Consider the following 8,448-nt stretch of genomic DNA (forward strand, 5'->3'; position numbering starts at 1 on the left):
ACATGACTCTGTTCCCATTGTAGTGGATCAGGACCAGACAAACGGCATTTTAGGCCACTACTCTGAGCCGAGAGGGTCTCGGATTGCTTACTCTGCCTTTTTTTGTAATCACTACCCCTATCTTTGGAATGCACGGTCAAGGAACGGCAAGCAGAACATCCTCCTGGAACAAGGGCGAAGATGAGGAAGTCACACACCCCAGAATCGAAGAACAAGTGGAAAAAGTTGAATAGTGTTATGTACTGAAGTTCTCACCCTGGGCCAGCAGGGGGATACTGTAGATAGTTTTCACTCAGGTCCGCATATGCAAATAAGGGATTGAAAGTGATGTTAAGTGATTGGAAAATTAAAGAAAGTGGTTACAGTTGCGTTGTACTGGAGCTCTATATAAGCAGGCTGGCTGAACCCTTCAGTTCAGTTCTGTTCTGGCCTGTGAATAAACAAGAGCTGTTCGAAGAATTGCTGTGTCGTCTGATATGTTCACCCACAACTTAACAAATAGGGTGCAGCTAACTTAATTCTACAATGGGACATGGGTGGTGCTGTGGGTTAAACCACAGAGCCTAGGGCTTGCCAATCAGAAGGTCGGCGGTTCGAATCCCCATGACGGGGTGAGCTCCCGTTGATCGGTCTCTGCTCCTGCCAACCTAGCAGTTCGAAAGCACATCAAAGTGCAAGTAGATAAATAGGTACCACTCCAGCAGGAAGGCAAGTGGCGTTTCCATGCACTGCGCTGGTTCGCCAGAAGTGGCTTAGTCATACTGGCCACATGACCCAGAAGCTGTACCCTCGGCCAATAAAGCGAGATGAGCGCCGCAAGCCCAGAGTCGTCCTCAACTGGACCTAATGGTCAGGAGTTCCTTTTTACCTTGATTCTACAGCAATGTATATGTCAACGCTTTACAACCAACCAGCATATAGCATGATATACCCTACTGATGGCTTGATGTAAGCAAAACAGGCACCCATGAGGTGTGCAGGCTTGAGAATCCATCCCCCTGTACCTTCTACTGCAGTCTGAATAAATCTTTTCCTATTCCACCCTGGTGCAATTATTGGCTCTGGTCACCCCAGCTCCGGACTCTTATTATCTGTCACTCCATTTCACAGCACCCTTTCACAGCACCCTTTCTTAAACAATGTAAAAACTGATACACCGCCATCCTTTGAAATTCAACCACCTCAAAATTTTGCAGCAGAGTTTACCAGCCACATAATGTGTACAAGAAATGCATGTGCTAGGGTGAGGTGTGTATATGGATGCATAAAAGGCAAAGGGACCCCTGACCATTAGGTCCAGTCGTGGCCGACTCTGGGGTTGCGGCGCTCATCTCACTTTACTGGCCGAGGGAGCCAGCATACAGCTTCCGGGTCGTGTGGCCGGCATGACTAAGCCGCTTCTGGCAAACCAGAGCAGCGCACGGAAACGCCATTTACCTTCCCGCCGGAGCAGTACCTATTTATCTACTTGCACTGGCGTTCTTTCGAATTGCTAGGTGGGCAGGAGGAGGGACCGAGCAACGGGAGCTCACCCCGTCGCGGGGATTCGAACTGCCGACCTTCTGATCAGCGAGTCCTAGGCTCTGTGGTTTAGACCACAGCGTACATTCAGGCAAATAACATACAGTAATGTAACGTCTTAGGGGAATGTTTTTTGCAGAAATGCATGCATTAGGCCAGATTGCGTACAAAAATGTGTATATCAACAGAAATTCGCACTAAAATGCTGATGGTTTTTCATGAAGCAAACTGAACTTTTGCGTCAGGCAGGCACCTTCACTGTACTCTTTTCAGCACCTGCTAAAAACATTTTTGTTTAGAGAAGGCTACCCATATATGTGGAACGTTGGTGTGACTTTTAATCTGTTTCTAGTCTATCTCAGGTTTTCATTTTTTAAAAAAAACATTTTAAAGAGTTGTTTTTAACTGTTTTTACTGATAAATTTATTGTTTTATTCTTTTTGTAAATCACTTTGAGGTTTTGCTTTGCAATGAAGCCGTATATACGGTAAATTTTATGAAGTAATTAAAATGTGAATAAACTGAAGACTGCAAAAGTGAGAGAATGGGAGAAACCGGAACTTGACATATTTGTCCATTCCTTGTCTTGGTGCAACCATGTTTTCCCACATCATCCTTGTTGTGTCTCCTGGTACATTCCTGAAGTTCTGCTCTGCCTCATGATGGAGACCAGGCTGTATGGTTCCTCTTTTCCCTACTGCACAGTTTCTCAAAATGGAGAGTGCTCAGAATATGAAGGGGCAATTATAGAGAGCACCACAACCTTACTTCGCCCAAGATTTGGAGAGCCAGTGTGGTGTAGTGGTTAAGAGCGATAGACTCGTAATCTGGGGAACCAGGTTCACTTCCCCGCTCCTCCCCATGCAGCTGCTGGGTGACCTTGGGCTAGTCACACTTCTCTGAAGTCTCTTAGCCTCACTCACCTCACAGAGTGTTTGTTGTGGGGGAGGAAGAAGGGAAAGGAGAATGTTAGCCGCTTTGAGACTCCTTCGGGTAGTGATAAAGCGGGATATCAAATCCAAACTCTTCTTCTTCTTCTTCTTCTTCTTTAGGGCTGGCACCAGGTTTAGGCATACCCAGTTTATTTATGTAATGTTATTTAATTTATGAATCACCAAGCCAAAACAAAGAATCTCCGTTTCTCCTGATACCAAATTCTAGACACGTTATCAAAACTCTGTGTTTGTGCTGCATTTGCATGGAATATGCAGCCCTACCTTTGAGGAATAATGTGGTAAATCAATCAATTAATAATAATAATAATCGTAGTACTTTGAAATAACTAATCACTCCTCTGAATACATATTTCCGTATAGGTGTTTAATCATTTGCGCTGTTGTTTTTTCTCTGTTCAAGGTCAGAATTGTTTCTCGTTTCTTTAAAATAAAATAAGAGAGAGAGAAAGCGGTTTAACTTGAAATAATCATGCAAGATCTTGTCGGGTCAAAAAGCAGGGAGACCAGGGCAAGGTCATAAGAATAGACTGATTGCACAAAGTGAAGTTAATCTGGCTGGCACGGAATGTAAAATGTTAATGGAGAATGGAGTATAAATGTCATGACCTTAAACTGATAGAAACAACCGTATGACAGAAATGTAATTTTTGTCTTAGAAGGCTTTTTAAAATATGTTTTATTGATGTTTGCCAGCCAAGAGGGAAAGGCATTTCCTGTGTGGTAAATGAATGCTTTTCTCCTCACAACTCCTGGTGGTGTTAGTGAAAATTATACTTGCAGTCCCCTGAGCTGCACCTTGATTTTAAAGAATACAGAGAGAAGAATTTGAATGAGATTATAAGGTGGCACTGATGTTTGCTTTTTTGGTAGGAAAACATGGTTGGGAGGTGAGAGGAATGACAGAGGGACATAAAATTATGAACGATGGGAAGACTGGGAGAAATCCTCACTGCCCCCCCCCCACTATAGGACAAAATCGGCAATACATTCAGGATGGGGTAAAAAAGTAATGACATCTCCATGTAACACATAATTAAATTATGGAACAATGTAGGAACATAGGCAGCAGGCTAATACAGAGTCAGACCCATTGGTTCATCTAATTAGGTATTGCCTTTACCAAGGTGGGAAGCCTTCAGTCTTCTGGTCAAACTTGGCCGCCATTTTGAGCATTGTGACACCAGAGGATTGACTGGTGGGCAGCTCCGTCTACCTGCCAAATTTGGATGCTAATCAGGATTTAGCCCATGAAGCCTAAAAGGTTGTTTGGTTATCTCAGTCCACTTGGAATTGCTAAGGATTCGACAGTTGGGAGAAATCAAGTCCTCTCCTGGAGCATGTTTGGTGAAATTGCCTCCCTAATTTTGCTACCTGAATTGGCTGCAGAATTTCGGGTGTATTTATTCCCCCCCCTCCGAGTTCCAGCCAGTACCTCCTTGCCATCCACCCCTGACAGGTGTTTAGACCTGCAGAGCTTGGGAAATGGTGGATCTTCTGTCACAGATCCTGCTTCCTTTACTGAAGCTCTCCAAGAGTGGAGCTTAAATCATCCGGGGCGTGTGGAAATAATCACACAAAAAGCGTTTCACATCCATCGGCTTTTAAATACATACATTGTGGGGAGACTAATTAGACTCCAAAGTCTTCGTCCTAAGTGGTTTATAATGACAACCAATCTAAAGAAGCCTATAAACATCCTAGAAAGATTTCCTGTCCAATCTCTTGTCTCCCTCCTGGCAAAGAAGATAATATATTTTGTGTAGGGTGGCTGCACATTCCCCCACCTCCCACCCCCACTCATGCTCTGGAGAAAAAAAGTGCAGCTCTTCACAGTGTGCTGATGTTACCAGATACACAGATGTTTTCTGTGGATGTTTGTTTGTTCCACTTTAGCGGTAAACAGCGAGTTTTCCCGGGGAAAGCAGCAGAATGAAAGAAAAAGCTCTCAGACCCGTGTCCAAAAATCAGATGACAAGTGTTAGATTGGACGAGCCCTTCGTCATGTTCATTAATGTCAGTGGGTCTACTCTAAGGTTACCAGATTTTTTTCAACGAATCCGGGGACACCTCAACTTCCTAGTAAATAGATGGATTTTGTCAGGGGACTGATTTGTAAATCTGGGGACTGTCCCCGGGAAACGGGGACGTCTGATAACCTTAGTCCTCTTGTTGTTTAGTTGTTTAGTTGTTTAGTCGTGTCCGACTCTTCGTGACCCCATGGGCCAGAGCATGGCAGGCACTCCTGTCTTCCACCGCCTCCCAGTTTGGTCAAACTCATGCTGGTAGCTTCGAGAACACGGTCCAACCATGTTGTCCTCCGTCGTCCCCTTCTCCTTGTGCCCTCAATCTTTCCTAACATCAGGGTCTTTTCCAGGGAGTCTTCTCTTCTCACGAGGTGGCCAAAGTATTGGAGCCTCAGCTTCACGATCTGTCCTTCCAGTGAGCACTCAGGGCTGATTTCCTTCAGAATGGATAGGTTTGATCTTCTTGCAGTCCATGGGACTCTCAAGAGACTCCTCCAGCACCATTAACCTTAGTCTACTCTGACTAAAACATAGTTGAATGCCACTCATTTTGTTGCCTGACTTGTAACAACAAGCAGCGCCTCTGCCTGCTAAGGTGTGTATTATGATACTCTCCTTCCTTGGAAGTTATTAAGTAGAAGTTGGACGGCCATCTGCCATGGATACCTTAGCTGAGATTCCTGCATGTTCAGTCTCCATGGGGCTACTTTTGGGACCCGGGACTCCCCTGAGGATGAGGACACAATCCCAAAACGGTTCGCTCATCTGAAGCCGGATTTGATGTCTTCTCCACACAGCTAGCAAAGGCCCTTTTATTTAGAAACAGAGGAGGCAGAGACAGGAAATTTGTTCATCTAGTTGGAAGATGAGAATGGCTACCAGCCACAATGGCTACGTCCTGCCTCTTCTGTTGGAGGTAGTAAGCCTCTGTAAGTGCCTGCTGCTGGGAATTGCAGGGCGGGGAAGAGTGCTACTGCACTCAGCTTCTGCCCACAGGTTTCCCATGGGCTCTTGTCCTATTCAAGTCAATTGTATTGCTTCTGTTTTGAGCGCAAGAGACATCTTTGTACTATCAAAGTACAGTGGTACCTCGGGTTACGGACTTAATTCTTTCCTGAGGTCCATTCTTAATCTGAAACCGTTCTTAACCTGAGGTACCACTTTAGCTAATGGGGCCTCCAACTGCCGATTTCTGTTCTCATCCTGAAGTAAAGTTCTTAACCCAAGGTACTATTTCTGGGTTAGCAGAGTCTGTAACCTGAAGTGTCTGTAACCCGAGGTACCACTGTATGGCTATTGTTTTGGGGAAAGGGAGGTTTATCCCAGTTTCTTGTGTATTTTGTGTTTTTTATCTTTCCATATGAACCTACCCAGACCCTAAGATTATCTTCTGAGGCCCTCCTTCGTTTGCCTCCTCCTGGTGAGGTCAGGAGGGCGGCAACATGAGAACAGGACCTTCTCTGCAGTGGCTCCCCGTCTGTGGAATGCTCTCCCCAGGGAAGTTTGCCTGGTGCCTTCATTATGTACCTTTAGGCGCCAGGCAAAAATGTTCCTTTATTACTAGGCCTTTGGTTGATCTAATTTACATCCTATGCCCTTTTAAAATGTGTTTTGTGTGTGTGTGTGGGAAGCTATTGGGTTGTTCTTTTTATTTTTATTATTTATTTTGTGGTTTTATATCTTGATTTTGTTTTGTGAACCGCGCTGAGCCCCCCCCCCCCCGAGTATAGGGCGGTATATAAATTCAATAAATTCAATGGATAAATAATAAACAAATATGGTTGTTTTGTGTTGTGAAGCTCCCTGAGATCTACAGGTATAGGGAAGTACAGTGGTACCTCAGGTTAAGAACTTAATTTGTTCTGGAGGTCCGTTCTTAACCTGAAACTGTTCTTAACCTGAGGTACCACTTTAGCTAATGGGGCTTCCCGCTGCCGCCACACAATTTCTGTTCTCATCCTGAGGTAAAGTTCTTAACCCAAGGTACTATTTCTGGGTTAGCGGAGTCTGTAACCTGAAGCGTCTGTCAGTGGCGTAGCGTGGGTTGTCAGCACCCGGGGCAAGGCAAGTAATTTGCGCCCCCTAACCCGTGGATTTGCACCCCCTAACCCGTGGATTTGCGCCCCCTAACCCTAACCACCAGATGTTGCGCCCGGTGCGGCCGGCCCCCCCTGCACCCCCCACGCTACGCCACTGGCGTCTGTAGCCCGAGGTACCATTGTATACAAATTTTAACGACGACAACAACAATCTGGTTAGTCCTGTGAGAACAGGATGCTGGACTAGATGGGCACCTGACCTGATTCAACAGTGTTTCCTCATATTTTTATGCTCATTATTGCCCACACTCATTGGCAGACAAGAGACTCTGCCAGTCCCTGGAGATGCCAGGAATTAGACCCGAAACCTTCTGCAGGCAAATCAGAACCTCTACCAACTAAGCTGGCTTTAATGTGAGTGTGTGTGCCTCTGCCTCTGCGCTTTATTGATTCTGCTGGCTTGTTTGTTTTTTATTAATTCCGCTTAGTTGTTTTTTTTACTGCTCTTCTGTGCTTAATTTATGTTTGTTTTTATTTAATATTGCTCTGGCGACTGGAAGTTTTGTTAAATGGAAGGGTGGCACAGAGATGCCTTAACGTAAACAAGTAAAATAAAATAAAAGCAGTTTGCCTTAAATCTGGGGGCTCCGTTTAGCTTTCTTGGATGAGAGGTTGGCGGATAAATTGGGCCTCTTTAAAAGCTAGCGAAGCCAGTCAGTGCAATAAATGAATTGCATCTTGAATATGAAGAAGCGATTCCTTTTGTCCGTCTGAATTTGCTGCTAATCAGCCCGGACAACTCTAGATCTGGGCTGGGGATCCTGTGGTCCTTCAGACATTGTTGGACTCCACCTCTGAGTCCAGCAGCCAGCACTGCTACTGGTTAGAGATGGTGGGAGTTATAGTCTAACTAACACCATCTGGGGGATGTGGGTGGTGCTGTGGTCTAAACCACTGAGCCTAGGACTTGCCAATCGGAAGGTCGGTGGTTCAAATCCCCGCGACAGGGTGAGCTCCCATTGCTCGGTCCCTGCTCCTGCCCACCTAGCAGTTTGAAAGCACGTCAAAGTGCAAGTAGATAAATAGGTACCGCTCCGGCGGGAAGGTAAACGGCATTTCCGTGCGCTGCTCTGGTTCGCCAGAAGCGGCTTAGTCATGCTGGCCACATGACCTGGAAGCTGTACGCTGGCTCCCTCGGCCAATAAAGCGAGATGAGTGCCGCAACCCCAGAGTCGTCCGCGACTGGACCTAATGGTCGGGGGTCCCTTTACCTTTTTAACACCATCTGGAAAGCCAAAGCTGGTAGAATGGAGTCTACTGCTTCAGAGTACAAGTCACATTATGGAATGCTTTGCTGTGTTATAAAATACACACAAACTTCCTGTACCTAGCAAAGCGGGGCAAACACCCTGGCCTGCAACATTTCTCCAGTATATGCTTAAAAAACAATACATTAGAGTTTTTGTTTGTGTCCGTAAGACAGCAATACAAGTAACACCTGCAGTCTGGAATAGTACATTCCACTCTACCCCCCTTCCCTCCCAAATTATCACCTTATCCTGCTGCATGTATAAACCAGGCCTAATATTGTTCCCAGTGGGGTGGTTGTTGGAATGAATGGAAATGTTCAGAAAGGATGTTGTCAATCAAGCCGCACAATGCAGGGCAGGGTAATTAATACAGTGAATTGATCCCATCAGTTAATTGCCACTTCAGATCCTCTTAATGGCCATTTGGTTTGCTCCAGTCACCCACTCCAGAAAAATATGAAGTGGTTTCTTAGATTTAGTCAAGTGGCTCAGAGTCAGAAGTGACAATTGGTTGCAGCCGGCTGAACTGCCATCCATCTCCGTGGTCTGTGCTGCTTAACACCAGGTCAAGCGAAATATAGGCTCTGTAAGTATCCAA

Source organism: Podarcis bocagei (genome assembly GCF_964188305.1).
Source record: "Podarcis bocagei genome assembly, chromosome: 11".
Taxonomy (NCBI): Eukaryota; Metazoa; Chordata; class Lepidosauria; order Squamata; family Lacertidae; genus Podarcis; species Podarcis bocagei.